This window comes from Haemaphysalis longicornis, unplaced genomic scaffold, assembly GCF_048455015.1.
Source record: "Haemaphysalis longicornis isolate Haplotype H1 unplaced genomic scaffold, Haemaphysalis longicornis Haplotype H1 scaffold_2, whole genome shotgun sequence".
Classification (NCBI taxonomy): domain Eukaryota; kingdom Metazoa; phylum Arthropoda; class Arachnida; order Ixodida; family Ixodidae; genus Haemaphysalis; species Haemaphysalis longicornis.
In genome coordinates this window covers 199432573-199448545 of record NW_027526295.1, presented here as the reverse complement: position 1 = coordinate 199448545, position 15973 = coordinate 199432573, and positions in this window count along the sequence as shown.

The window sequence follows — 15973 nt, the reverse complement described above, 5'->3', positions numbered from 1 at the left end:
AATCTCTGGTGCAATAAAACTGCGCTTTGACATATTTATAAGGAGTATAAGTAAGAAAGAAGCCGTAAATGGGTGTGGCGCAGTCAAGTCTGTTTTCGCTCTTGAGTGAATATTTGGAGATCAGAGGTTTTATATAAATTCGTCATGGCGCCAACGGAGACAGCCTAGAAAAGAAATGATACTGCTTTGATTCGCTGAAGTTACCTGCAGCCCTAATGAGTTGGCCGTATGTTCATTAACGTTATGCAGTAGACGTTTATTTGCAAACATATGAGGGTGTATGTCTCTTCAATTTCAAACTCAGTGCCTTCTGTTGAAGTGGTAAGGAAACGTTGGTAAATGGTTAAACTTGCTTACGCGCACGTACGTACATACATACATACATGCATACATACGTACACGCATACGTACATACACATACATACATATATACATACATACATCATCATCATCATCACCAGCCTATCTACGCCCACTGCAGGGCAAAGGCCTCTCCCATATGATTCTCCAATTATCTCGGTCCTGTGCCAACTGTGACCAATTTATCCCCGCAAACTTCTTGATCTCATCTGCCCATCTAACTTTCTGCCGCCCCCTGCAACGCTTGCCTTCTCTAGGGATCCACTCTGTTACCCTTAATGACCAGCGGTTTTCTTGCCTTCGCATTACATGCCCTGCCCACGTCCATTTCTTTTTAATTTCTACTAATATGTCTTTAACACCAGTTTGCTCCCTGACCCACTCCGCTCTCTTCTTGTCCCTTAATGTTACACCTATCATTTTCCGCTCCATTGCCCGCTGAGTCGTTCTCAATTTAAGTTGAACCCTATTAGTGAGCCTCCAAGTTTCTGCCCCGTAGGTGAGTACCGGTAAGATGCAACTGTCATACACTTTCTTCTTCAGCGACAATGGTAGGCTGCTATTCATTATCTGAGAATGTCTGCCATATGCACCCCACCCCATTCTGATCCTTCTAATTATCTCTGCCTCATGGTTGGGATCTGGGGTCACAACTTGGCCTAAGTAGATATATTCGCTTACCACTTCCACTGCCTCGCCACCTATCTCAAACTGCTGTGCTGTCCCGAGGTTATTGATCATTACTTTAGTTTTCTGCACTGCATATTAATTTTCAGGCCCACGGTTCTACTCTGTTCGCCCAGTGCGGAAAGCATGTTTTGCAATTCGTCCCCGGAGTTACTTAGCAAGGCAACGTCATCAGCAAATCTGAGGTTACTGAGGTATTCTCCATTAACCCTTACTCCCACCTGTTCCCAATCCAACGTTCTGAATACTTCTTGTAAGCATGCTGTGAATAACATTGGAGAGATTGTGTCTCCTTGTCTGACACCCTTCCTTATAGGTATTTTACTGCTCTCCCTATGGAGGATGATGGTAGCTGTAGACCCATTGTAGATATCCTCTAGTATTCTTACATTGTTTATGGTTGCTGCGACGAGTGATCAATCGCACTTCCACAGCAGGCAACCCCGACTATGTCCTTGCCATTGACATGCGTAAAGCGTTTGATCGCGTGAGCCAAACTGCAATCCTTACAGAATTGGCACAAGCATTCCCAAGCCAGCGAGCCCAAAACTGGATCCGGTCCTTTCTAGACAACCGCCCCATACGTCTGAGCGCCACGCACCCAGGATGGAGCCCCAAGACCTATTACCTGGACAGGGGCGTGCCTCAAGGATCTATCCTTGGACCTGCGCTTTTCAATTTGGCAATGGCCCGTGTAGCACGGCAACTAGAAAAGGATTCTGCTGCACGCTTCGCGATCTATGCTGATGATCTTACTGTATGGACCGAAGCTGCAGACTACACGTCAACTGAAGACATGATCACTGAGTTGCAGGCCGCAGTTCACAGCCTCACGTCGAACCTTCCAACGTTAGGGCTAGACTTGGCTCCTGAAAAAACAGAGTTTTTGGTGGTGCACGAACGGCATAAGATACCTCCTGATATGCACCACACCATCTATCTGTCTGACACACCAATTAGGTCTGTGTGCGGCAAAATTAGACTGTTGGGTATCCCATTGGCCAGTCACAACAGCACACAGTGCTGGATAAAGCAACTTCGATGTACCTGGAAGCCAATGCTTCATATAATCTCTAGAATGTCAAATAAGTACGTAGGGGCCCAACAAGCGGCTTGCATTACCCTAGCACGAGCAGTGGCTCTAGGCCGCCTTCTCTACGGCGTCCCTGTATATACCCTCTCAAACAGTCACAAGAAGCAATTAGCAGTACTACACAGGGCCACGCTCCGAACAATAACTGGTTTGCCGCGACATACCCGTATAGATACCCTCGAAAAGGTCGCTCCTCTGCCTCCTGTGGAAGCCCTGCTTTCTGAAGCTGCCCTCCAACACGAACAACGTCGAACTCTTACTACACAGGGCCACGCTCCGAACAATAACTGGTTTGCCGCGACATACCCGTATAGATACCCTCGAAAAGGTCGCTCCTCTGCCTCCTGTGGAAACCCTGCTTTCTGAAGCTGCCCTCCAACACGAACAACGTCGAACTCTTACGGGTCAGGGAGCGCGCTCGCAGCGTGGGATGCTCGAACCATGTTGCCACCACCACTGAGTCCGGCACCGCCTGCCCCCTGGGAAAGGCCACTTCTGACATCGCCACATCAGCGACCTGGCATTCCCAAAGCAAGGAGGTGTTATCGCCAAAAAGCCCTTTGTCGCATCCTGGGGGCGAAGCTCCCAGATGAAACTGACATCTTTACAGATGCCAGCCTGGACCACCACCGAATGGGCCTCGCGTGGCATTGTCCAGCACGACCCGAATTTGATGGCTCCATTATGAAACATATACTTTATCCGTCTCCCACTGAAGCCGAACTGTGTGGCATTTTCCATTCACTGGACCATCTTGCACACAACGTCTCTGCTCCACTACCTGCCCGCATTCGTATTCTCACTGACTCCAAAAATGCTATTGACGAGTTCAACAAGGCTTTCTCTGACCATCCTACTGTCCACCAGATTCAAGCTATGGTCAACATACTCGCTCAGAATGGCACTAAAACTCGCCTGGTATGGATACCGGGACACATGATCCAGGGACATGGCAACCAGACCGCGCACTCTGCGGCTAGGGAGAGCCTTCTCGTAACCCCTCCGCTGGATGACCAATCCCCTGCTGCTGTCTCGCCCACCTCCTTTCGCCTGCAGCTGGACCACGCTCGCCACGCCCGCCGATGCCGCCTAGCATCAAGCACTCCGCTTGGCTACCTACACGGCGTCCCTTCCCTACCATGCCCAGCCGAAATTTTCATTAATAAGACTCTTGCGAACGCTGCTGTCACTCCTCACATAATATACAAAAGGATTCACCCTGGGACGTCACCACCCCCACGTTGTCCGCACTGTTCAGCGACTTCTATCGCGGACCTACACCATTTAATCTGGCACTGCACTGCATTCTCAGACCATCGATATATTATCGAAAATGCACTCCCAAATGGTTCTTCACCAGCTAATCCCCCATACCATGACCCCCAATTCCTTGCCGCGCTAGGCACTTTTTCCCTTGAGAGCGGTCTGGCTCGAGTGGTGTGAGCCGGGGCCTACAACCCATTTGGTCCCTCAAACTAAACAATGAGATCCTCAATGAACAATTACATCCACTACGGCCCTTGAAGATTCAAGTAGTGTTAATCCTCCCTCCCTGCTATTCCCATTTCCCACCTCTGGCCAACCGGCCGTTCCATCCCAATAAAGGACTTTACTACTACTTACATAATGCTCATCTACCCCCTGGTTCCGTAATGCCTGAATGACTGCTAGGGTTTCGACCGAGTCAAATGCTTTCTCATAATCTATGAAGGCTATATATAGGGGTTCAGTATACTCAGCGCACTTCTCTATCACCTGATTGATCGTGTGAATATGGTCCATTGTTGAATAACCTTTACGGAACCCTGCTTGTTCTTTAGGTTGAATGAAATCTAAGGTTGCAGAGATTCGGTTAGCGATTACCTTGGTAAATACCTTGTAGACGACCGACAGTAAGCTGATCGGCCTGTAATTTTTCAAGTCCTTCATGTCGCCTTTCTTATGGATCAGGATGATGTTCGCATTCTTCCAAGATTCCGGTACCATTGCGGTCATTAGGCATTGCGTATACAGGTTTGCCAGTTTTTCAAGTACAATTTCCCCGCCATCCTTCAAGAGGTCTGCTGTTATCTGATCCTCATCAGGTGCTTTGCCCCCTTTCATTTCTTTCAAAGCCTTCCTTACTTCTTCGGTCGTTACTGGTGGGATGTCTATCTCCTCTGAACTATTGTCTCGTTCGGTATTATCCTGTATGTCCCGGCTACTGTACAGATCCCTATAGAACTTCTCGGCCACTGTCACTATTTTTTCCCTATTTGGGATGACATTGCCTATGCTTATCCTTAAGTGCATACATCTTATTCTTCCCCACGCCAAGACGTCTCTTCACTGCTTTCAGGCTACCCCCATTCTTTACAGCGTATTCGATCCTCTCCATATTATGCTTCCGTATGTCAGCTGTTTTACGCTTATTGATTAACTTCGAGAGCTCGGCTAGTTCTATTCTGTCAGCTGCGGTGGAGATTATCATAGTTTGCCGTTTCCTGATTAGATCTTTCGTCTCCTGTGAAAGCATACTAATATCCTGCCTAGCCCTAGTGCCCCCGACTTTTACTGCACACTCCGTGATAATGCGAGTAAGGTTGTCGCTGGCTTCCTGTGTCGTAAGCTCGGCTTCCTCGTTAAGGGCAGAATATCGGTTCTGCAGCGCGATCCTGAATTCTTCTACTTTACGTCTTATTAGCTCATTTATCGGCTTCTTTCGTACTAGCTTGTTGTGGTCCCTCCTGAACTCTAGCCTAATTCGAGATTTTACAATACGGTGATCACTACACCTTACCCTTCCGAGCACTTCCACATCCTGCACGACGCCAGGGTTATCGCATAATATGAGGTCTATTTCATTTTTGTGCTCCCCATTCGGGCTCCTCCAGGTCCACTTCCGACTCTCCCGTTTACAGAAGAAGGTATTCATTATGCGTAGGTTATTCCGTTCTGCAAGCTCAACTAGTAGGTCCCCCCTGCTATTTCTACATCCCAGACCATAGTTCCCAACTGCCTTGTCTCCAGCTTGATTCTTGCCTACTTTAGCATTGAAGTCCCCCATAACTACGGTATACTGTGTTTTTACTTTAGCCATTGCCGATTCCACATCTTGATAGAAGCGTTCCACTACTTGGTCGTCGTGGCTGGATGTGGGCGCGTAGCCCTGCACCACCTTGAGCTTGTACCTCTTATTGAGCCTAATTACAAGACCTGCTGCCCTTTCGTTCATGCTATAGTATTCGTCTATGTTGCCAGCTATGCTTTTATTGACTAGAAATCCCACTCCCAGTTCTCTTCTGTCCTCTAGACCACGGTAACATAGGACGTGTCCATTTTTCAGCACCGTAAAGGCTTCGCCTGCCCTCCTAACCTCGCTAAGCCCTATTACATCCCATTTAATGCCCTCTAATTCCTCGAACAACACCTCGAGACTTGCTTCTCTAGATAAGGTTCGCGCGTTAAACGTTGCCAGGTTCAGATTCCATTGGCGGCCTGTCCGGATCCAGGGATTCTTAGCACCCTCTGCTGCGTCACAGGTCTGACCGCCGCCGTGGTCAGTTGCTTCGCAGCCGCTGAGGACTGAGGGCCGAGGGTTGTTTGGCGTATTCATGGGAGGTTGTGGCCGTTACTACACCAGGGTGGCCAATCCTGCTCTGGTGAGGGAGTGCATTACCGGCAATGGTCGCCGGGGTCAGGCCGCACCCCAAGCCCCTTTGTGCAATTCCAACAATACGCGGATTTTTTTTTTTTTAATCCGGTTGGAATTGTCTGGCCCCGGGATTCGAACCACGGTCCTTCTGCACGTGAGGCGGGTGTTCTACCTCTACGCCATCGCTGCATCCATACATACATACATACATACATACATACATACATACATACATACATACATACATACATACATACATACATACATACATACATACATACATACATACATACATACATACATACATACATACATACATGACTGCGCAATCCATTGATCCAAGTTTATTACTAATACCACTGCTTCTACTCGGCTCCGTGCTAGACATAATTATCTGCGCATTCTTTACACCAGCATATTCAGCCCCGTCAAAGCAAAGTAGCAGAGTTCGTCGCTCTCACTGCTTTCTTCCACTCAGGCGGCTCGACTACATCTTCCGACTTAGCTGGAATACTATGGTAGCCGCTCTGACAGGTCGGGCTAAAAGCAGGTTCTCCCCTCCCACCCCGACAAGTCCACCATTCCTTCGCGGCGCTCCAAAGAAGCGTGGTCGACAAGTGGGACGTCACTTGTGCCATTCTTTTTCCTTTCCCTCTCATTCTCTTCCCTCAATTTAGCCTCTCCATACCTGGGGCACCCGCAGAAGCAACACACAAGAAAGAAAGAACCATTATTTCTCGTTCCACGTCGCTCCGCGTAGCCTGCAGTAGCACGCAGTGGCCGGGGTGGATTCGCGGGCCTTCTAATTCGGGCGCATGCGCCCAAAGGCACCCACCGGAGTCTGAGCAGGGAGCTCTGGCACCGTGCAGCCAGGACCTCGCGGAACACGTGTCAAGAGAGCAACTTGACTCTGGCATAGTGTATGGCTGAACTTAGAGCACTGTTTATCCGGAGGGAGGTTGCACCTGGCGCAGTTTCTCCGGCTCGCGCCTCTCTCTGGTTCTTAGCCTCCTTTTTCTGCGCCTATCTGCTGCCGCTAACATTGGTTCCTAGACAATTTGCTTTGTCTGACTTTTATTTTTTTCATTTTTTCTCTCCTCGTGTGTTTTTGTTTCGTATAGCTGGTAATTGATTCGGCAGGGCAAGTGTTGTTTTCATGCACCTGTCCGCAGGCTCTCCGGGAGAGTCAGTGGCGATGTGGTGAACCAAGCAGGCGGTTTGCCAGGTCATTGGTCTGTCTTCTCGATTTATTTTTATCATTCTCTTCTCTGTGTTGGGTAACTCGGGCGGAATGAGGAATATATGATGAGAAAATTGAGACACGAAGGGGATTTTGCAATGGATGCGATTAGGCAGTGCGCTCTAAATAGATGGCCAGATTAAACAGGGCGAGCCGCCGCAGAAAGATCGTTAACCTGAGGTAATTATTTATCCTGGATTTAAAAGAGAGTGAAAAAAGGTAAGACGGTGAGTAAGAAGACGACCATCCATTCCGTCCGAAGCGGAAGGAGATGTATGTCACAGATCTGTTGCTACTTGCAGAACTGCTACGTTGCATGAAACTGATACGCAAAATGTGGGCTAGCCTCATATCGCGGGGAAAATGAAGAAAGGTACAAAGGGGTTCGTAGAACTCTTTTGTCCGAAGTACATGCAAGAGGACACAGCTCTGCGGTGCACGTTAATACACATGAACATGTCACTCTTGGGAAACGAATTGTGTACGACATGGTCAGTACCGACTTAAACCGTTTGCTGCTGAATGCGGTAGAAGCAATTAAGAGAGTTCATTCTTCAACGTTCATGACGAGGTGCAATGAAGCTTTATCCCTGGCTTTTAATTTTTTGATTTCACGTCTTGTGCTGCTTAGAGATTCGATGTGCTTCTTGAGGTCAACAGTGGCAGTGTCAGGGCTCAACTTTGAAACAAATATTGCCCTTTGACGCCGCGGCCGCTGAACCACCGACAATGCACACAACTCCATGGCTCCAAGGAATGCAGGCCTGTTTCCCTTCTCTGTCTTCATTTCACCCACTGTGGAAATTGTTGTAGGGGGTCGGGCAGGATCGTCAACGCGTTGCTCCGAAGGGGATTGCCGAGCTGGCGCCGTATTACAGACAGGACTGCTCTCGGTGTCTCGAGGTGTGTCGGAGGGCGAGGGGTGGTCGGAGGTCGAGGGGCTCACGGAAGCTTCAAATGAAACAACCGTCGGGGACTTCGCGGGCGCGGTGTTCGCACGGCTTGCCAGCTCCTCACTCAAAAAGGAACCTCGGAGCGAAGGAAGGCGACGATTCGAGCCTGCTGTTCGGCTCCGCGGGAATGGTTCTTTCGGAGGCGCTCATTTTCTTCTGGCATTAGCGACATTTCGTCGCTCAAAAAAGAAATTCCCTCCAACGCGTTGAGAAGAAGGCGGCGGAGACCGGCGATCTCATCACAAAGGTCACCGAGAAGGGAGAGAGAGGAACGGACCGGTCAAGGGACCGCAGAGCTGCGGAGAACACGTTTCCGTCGGGGATGCCTCCATCACGTCACTAGGCTTAGCGCCAGTCTGGGTCGAATTGCACGAATTGCAGCAAAATGGGCGCTATCCAGCCTTCAAAAATTGCAGCTGGTCGTCCGGCCAGGTCCCACACTTCGCATGCACACGTTTCTCACATCTTTCGCAGCGATAGAACTGTTGTTTATCGAAAAAAGGACAGGAGCAGAGCAAGCATGCATAACGGCTGGGCGCAGTAATAATAACAATAATATAATAATCTATCAATCAATCAATCAATCAATCAATCAATCAATCAATCAATCAATCAATCAATCAATCAATCAATCAATCAATCAATCAATCATTCAATCATTTATTTAACGTGCCCAGGAACAACCGAGAGGTCTTGATGCTGGCGCACAAAAAAAGAAACAAAAAAAAACTAAGAATAACACAATAGAATAAGATTACAATGTTCAGAAGAAAACTATAAGGGACACAATTAGTACAGAAATACTAGGGCGACAGGACAAAAGTAGATTTAACACAGTATGAGAAATAGCTAATGACAATGACGAAAATTCAGATAATATATATAAATATATATATATATATACATATATATACAGAAATGAAGTTTGGCAGTCAAGAAAACCTCGGAAAGCAAAGGGAAGGATGTGGTAGGTCATTGAAACAGATAAAGAATTTGGAAAGAAAGAAAGTGGAGAAAAAATGCCCGCCAGGTTGGATCCGAACCCACGAGCTCCGTAATACCACTCTGGTGCGATAACCACTACGCTACCGGCGGGGCTATTTTTCCCCTCCACTTTCTGAGGTATTTATGTCAATGTAATTTTTCCTGTGCATGGGGGTGGTAGCCAGCGCCACTCCGACTTCTCGTGGTGAACGGGACCTTCTTTTTAACCCCCGGGCCGTGACTCGAGTGTCTACGACATGTCGAGAGTGGTCGACCAGCGTTGAACCCTCTTAAGCTTCCTATGGCACCAAGACTGCCAGAACAGTGGCCCTCGCTATGCATGTAGCGAATCAGAATAGGAAATGAGGGGCTCGTTGAAAATAAGACAGAAATAAAGTTTGGCAGTAAAGAAAACCTCAAAAAGCAAAGGGGAGGATATGGTAGGTCATTGAAACATAAAGAATTTAGAAAGAAAGTAAGTGGAGAAAAAATGCCCGCCAGGTGGGATCCGAACCCACGACCTCCAGAATACCGGTCTGGTGCGATAACCACTACGCTACCGGCGAGGTTATTTTCCCCCCACACTTTCTGGGGTGTTTATGTCATTGTAATTTTTCCTGTGCTTGGGGGTAATAGCCAGCGCCACTCCGACTTCTCGGGGTGAAGGGGACCGTCTTTTTAACCCCCGGGCCGTGACTCGAGTGTCTACGACATTTCGAGAGTGGTCCTTTGCCAACGGGGAGGCGACCTCACATGGTTTCGGTTATGGCGTCGTAGACGCTCACCCATGCTTCACGCGAACGGCAAATCTCGACGGATTCCCATGAATTTGAGCTGAAATTTTTGGATGACGCTAGCAGCACAGACACGAAAGATGGCGTCGATTCGTCCGACTTTAGTACGGACGGCGAACAGGTATCCACGTTTGAGTTTCGCATACTCCTCCGGCCGTTTTATCGCGGGCGCGCGTTGATGTAAACCGATCCTGCCTTTTCTGAAGTTCATAGCTCTTATTTGCGGGGTGTCGTCTTCGTTCTGTGGAGACCACTTGGCACGAGCTGCACAAACAGTCTTGTTCTCTCAACAAGGATGGCCGGAAGTTGATCTTGGCATAGCGCTCGGGGGTAGCGCGCGGCGGTTCGTTAGAGCCGTCGATTTCATCGGCAGCGTCCAGATGTTCCAGAGCTGTCACGGAGCTTGCCCTTCGGTCAGCTCACTTTCACACATGACCTATTTCAACAGCTGCTGGGCTGTGATGAACAGCACCTCTCCGTTTTCAGGGGTCTCCACGTTTGCTTATGCAAGTGTTGCGCCTGGCAGAAACAAGTTCTGGATTAGCATTATTGCGGCATCTACGATTAAGGTGGAGTCGCACGCCCACGCAACACTTAATGCTCTTGGAGTGCTGGCGCAGAAAAATGGCTACTTTGGACCCGCCTTGGTCCCAGACAGTGTGGACTGTGCATTGACCGTCCCTCATATGCGCTCGAAGCGTTGTACACCTATTGCTGAAGCCCGATCACTGGCGCTGGAGCATTTGGAACGGGAATACGGAGACTCTGTGCACATACACACTGATGGATCGGTTGACACAAAAAGCGGTGTGTGCGCGGCGGCTTTTACTGCAAAGCAGTATATGTCTAACACCCCAGTTTTCCTTCCGGTGTCATCGATTTACTCGGCGCCGCTCCAGGGCACCTCCTCACCCCCGCTGACACCTCTTTCACAATTTCACAACTATTTCCCACTCGCCTCCACGACGCCCCTTTGGCAAGTTGCGCAGTCGGCAGCTAACGGCGCTATGCGGTAATCAGATGATTGCGAAAAATAAACAGAAGCATGGATGAGCGTAAAAAATGCACTGACTATTACTACACTCAGTAATATGAAATATTTGCGCAGCGCTAGCTGCAGTCTTCTCGGTAACGGCGCATTTATGGTGCGTCTCAGGAAAGGTTCACGTGATCAGCGAACGTACGGCGATGTGCTCTACTCTGCTGCTACCTCGCAGTGCGCCGCCGCCGCAGGCCAGCATGTGTCAAATCGTGTTTGAACCTCCCGCGCAAATGTCCCGTGGTTCGGATTAGCCCCGTACAAGGGAGCAGCGAGCATGTTGTTGCATATCGCGTTTGAACCTCCCGCGCAAACGTCCCGTGGTTTGGATTAGAGGAGAATGGAACAGCGTCTGGGGAAAGGGTCAAGGGGTGTTGGGAAATGACTATCCCAGGGCGGTCGCCAAGGTTGTGACTCGCATCCAGCTCGTCACCGACGTTGGGAATCGGCCATCCCACCGCTGTCACCGCTGTTGCGACTGGCCATCCGAGCGCAGTCACCGGTGTAGCGACGTTGCCTTGCTCCGTCCGCTATCGACGCGGCGCAGAGCAGAGCGAAGAAGTTCTCGAGCCGACGAAAACTTAAAGTAACATTTATATACAGTATGTACAGGGTAAGCAAACGTTACATAACTCGCACAAAGGCGACAGCACCCCTTTCACTCGGTGCTTCCGAAGAGACTGGTGCCGGAGAGAAGCCGCCGAGGAATGCCGACGATGAGAGCCTCCGGGCTTCTTTTATAGCCCGGGAAGTTCGTTGGGGCCCCGAGAAGTTCGCATAGCTCCAATCAGAGCTCTCGCTGCCTGAAGTTTGAATTCCGACGAATGGTAGCGAAGCGGTGAGTCAGCTGCGCCGCCAATGGGGAAAGGGAGGGCGATGCGCCCGCCGTCTCCGTGACCTCGCCTCCGGGCGTAGCGACATGCCCTTGTTTGGTCGTTCTCCGATGCGGGATTCGGCCGCGCCGCCGCGTTCTGGGATGCGGGAATCGGCCGCGCCGCAGCGTTTCGAGATGCAGGATTCGGCCACGCCGCAGCGACGAAAGGGAGAGGCGTGACTCAGCCTCGCTGTCGGCGCGTCGCCTCGTGCAACGCCTTTGGGCCAGGCGCTCTGGCACAACAGGGGACGGTGCTCCTAGGTGGCGACACATGAAACATGTGTGGGGGAAAGGCAGCGAGAGAGATGACGCCGTAGCCGTACGCGTCGTACTGCACTTCCCCCTTCGCTAGATGCTCCTCTCCGTTTTCTTTCTTTTGTCGCTGCTGCGTTCACTCACTCGGTTACGCGGACATGAACAGACGCCGCTCCCGCGAAGTCCAAGTAACGGCGGCCAAAGGGCTGCCCCTAAAACTACCGAAACCCGTCGTCGCCGTTTCCACTCAAATTCACTTCGCCAAGTAGCTGCGAATCCCTCCCGGTAGAAGAGAAACTTCCCCAGTTGGAACGCCAGCTTGAGCCCATATTTCTTTTTCTGCTTCCGAGCGACATTTTCGCCAGTGTCTTTCACGCCTAAGTATGCGCCATCACCGGTTGCCGGTTTATGCGTGAATGGTTCACGGGTAGAAAAATGGGGGCGTGCACACACAGCTAGGCTTCATGCCGCTACCGATGAAATGCCGATTGTGCTAGTATATATGTCGAAATTACTTGGTTCAATGCGGTTGTCGGCTGTCCTCGTCAATCGAGTGGTTCGGGTGGGGGTAGATGTCTTACACAGACATGTTATACACACAGTAAGATGCATACGAGGGTGGTGAAAATGAATAGCCACATGTTTGCACGCGAGAATAGCGCTCAAGAGCTTCCAGGTTTAAAATCGTTATGGGACGGACGCATGCAGTTCCTCTGGACCAAGAAGAGCAAGAATCGAAGCGTTCGCCCGAACACAAGCACGAATGGGTGCGAAAACAACAGAAGCTGCTGGCACCGCCGTTACCGCTTCAAGTTCAGCTCGTGGAGTAGCGGCGAATCCCTCCCGGATGAACAGCAAATTGCCCTGTTGGAATGCCGGCATGAGCCAATAACACTTCATCAGAGGGCTTTCAGGGGATATCAGGGGATATTTTCGACGGCGTCTGTCACTTCTAAGCACGCGCACATGACCAATTGCCCAATAATAGCGTGATCAGGTTTGTTGTGGAGAATAGTGGGAGGGAGGAGGGAGGCGTGCACGCGCAGCTGTAGGTTTCATGTCCGTGCTGATAAATGGCATGTCTGTTTCGCTGGTGCGAGATTTAAACGCGAACGTTAAACGGCCCAATTAAACCTGTCCGGAGTCCTTAGTTGTAGAGCGGATTGGGTTTCTGTATCATGCTATGTTCAGATTACCGGCGCGAAACCCGTATCGTGGTTTATGGACGTACAAAAAGGTCATGTGACGCAGTACGGTTGGCTGAGACGTGAAATGACGTCATTCCTAAAGTTACTATAACAGTTGCGGCGACCGTCTGAACCCGGCCCGACACAAACAGTAAGACGCTTACAACGCGAGAGGGACACTGGCAGTTCCATATTTATCTGCAAAAACAAAGCTTGGAACCGCCAGAGTTTCATTCAGTAATTGGCTAGGAAATATGCTCCATCGCAAATTACAATAAACGTGTTTTGTTTCGTGCACTCTGTGGACTGGGTCCAGCTTTGCCGGTCATCCTTCTTCACAGAGTGGAAGGGCTTCAATTTTTTTCCTACACAGTTTGAATATTTCGGGGGCTGCCAGGGTAACGCCTTTGGTTTCATCTGCAGGGAGCGAGTGTGTTGCCATAGAAGCTGTGTTGCGCCAACTGTCATTGTTTGAAGGGAAAAAAGTCGCAATATTCAGCGATTCAAGGTGCAGCGGGATGTACCCGTGGAAAAAACCTGTCAGCGGTCCCTACTTCTACTAAAGCGGGTCAAGCATGAAGGCTTCGCCGTGCTCTTCAATTGGACCCCGTCGCACGACGGAGAAGCGGGAAACGAACATGCTCACAGCTCAGCCAAGGACGCCTTATCATTTACAAGGACGGTGCAAAAGGGGTGCGATTGCCAACGCATACACAAACACACTGTTCGCGAGCACTTTAGGCAGCTGAGGCGACTAGCACATCAACCAGTCATTACGAAAGGCCTGAAGAGAGCCGAAGCCTGTCTTCTCCACTGATTAAGAATGGACTCAGCCCGTAAACCAGCTTGGCTACATAAAATCAACATTGTTTCATCCCCTTTGTGCCCTTGGCGCAGTGCGACTGGTGACATTGATCTCTACATTATGAACTGCTCCAAAACCAAACTTGAACGGTCGAATTTTTTCCGTGATCTCCAGAAGCTAGGAATACCCCGTGCTACATCGGAGGAGATTATTTTCTTAGGGACCAGTGGATTGTGCGAAGAGAGGTGTCTCGTCTCCTGCTGGGATTCTTGCAGTCCACAGGACTAACTGAGGTATGGGGACTGTCATGTCTCTGATATCGTATTGGGGACGATTAGGCGGAGCAATGGCTGGCAGTTATGCAAGGCTAAGTACGCCTCATCCAACAATACGTACTACTACTACTACAACATCTCGCAGCCCCCCCCCCCACCCCCGTCCCTCGTGTTCTGTACGCTAAAACGGCACCTTCGGGTCCCCAGCACAAAGTACAAACAATTGAATAATACCAGAACTGCAAACTGTGCTACGAAGAAAGAAAGCTTGAGCAGGAAAGAAATATCTTCCAAACATGCGCAGCCAAAGTGTGTTTCTCCGTGTCGAGAAACTTCTTCACGTGGCGCGATGACAGGCACTAGGGTTCATATTTTTGTATGCATATAACTAACTTTTGCACTTGCAAAGCTTATATTTAAAGCTTTAGTCTATGAGAGCCTTGAGCAAATATTTAAAATTGTATATTTCAAATTGGTTTTATGCCTAGCTTGTGCAAAGTAGCATTTATGCTTTGGTCATTTTTTTTCTTTTCGTTACTTTTTTGTTTAGATAATTTCTTGATAAAATTCGTAATAAATTTGTTGTTTGAAATTATTTCTCTTGTAAAGCGCTATCCATCCTCTGTCAGTTCATACCTTACACTTTAGCATCAATTATTTTCTGTGGCAGAAAAAAATTCTCCTGGACTACCCAAACAACAAATTTTCCCGCGGGCACGAAGGTGTTAAGCAAATTCAATAAATAGCGTGTTTACACTATGGCTAAAGAAAACTGCAACACACACACACACACACACATATATACATTGTGATGAGGTGTCGCTGCAACAAATGGAGAGGTCAATCCACCGAATTCCATGGGTGTAGCCGAAAAAAGACGCCAGGTGCGAGGAAGAAGAAGAAGGGGAAGCTGTTCGTTCTCGGAGGCAGCAAGACGGCCACCCTCGCGGTGTAGGCCCGAGAACCGTCGCCGGCTCTTCCGTCCCAGCCACTGCCCGGGCTGTCAACGAGACGACGGCTGACTAGACGACAAGAAGCTGTTGCGCCCGTCGGAGTGGGCGGTGTTCCGGTGGCGTGGAGCGCGGGCAGCGAGGTATCGCTGTGGCGCAGGCCTAAGCACTTCGGTCCCGCCGCTAGCCATCGGCCACCGTCACGTGGTTGTCCAGCGAGAGACCTCCGCAACGACTCCAGTAACCTCCCCCTGGCCAGTCAGACAAGTGCGTCTCCGAATCGTCACATCCAGGCCGTCTCGTCTCGGCGATCGCCGCCTGTGACCGTATGACTCCCTTCATGACTTTTTCCGCAATCATCCGCACCTTTGCGTTTCCCCGTGCAGTCCATCTATGACCTGTTGTGTCTATACCGGCTTTGTACAGCAATACAGTTATAATGGTTGGTGTGTGCATTTGCGAAAGCGTAGTACAGGCTCATGACTCTGTACGGGGTCCGGCCGAACATTCCTTACATATATATAACCTTGAAAGCTTTGTTTGCAACACAGCAGCTTCTGAGGACGAGACAGCTCTAGATTTACTGCAAGTCTCAGTTCTTAGTTGTTCAAAATAGATATAACTTACACAGCAGCCGCAATCCGTACCAGGACCTTATAGCTATATATAACTTTAAAAAAAGTGATCAAGGCCCGACCAGACGCTAACTAGAATAAAAAATAAAACCATGTGGTCGTGATATTATCCGCTCTCAATGCTATAACCAACGCCAAGTAATCTGATAGTAAGAAAAAGTTATATACAAGACCCTCTAAACATAGCGCTCCATGTTTTGGATGCAAT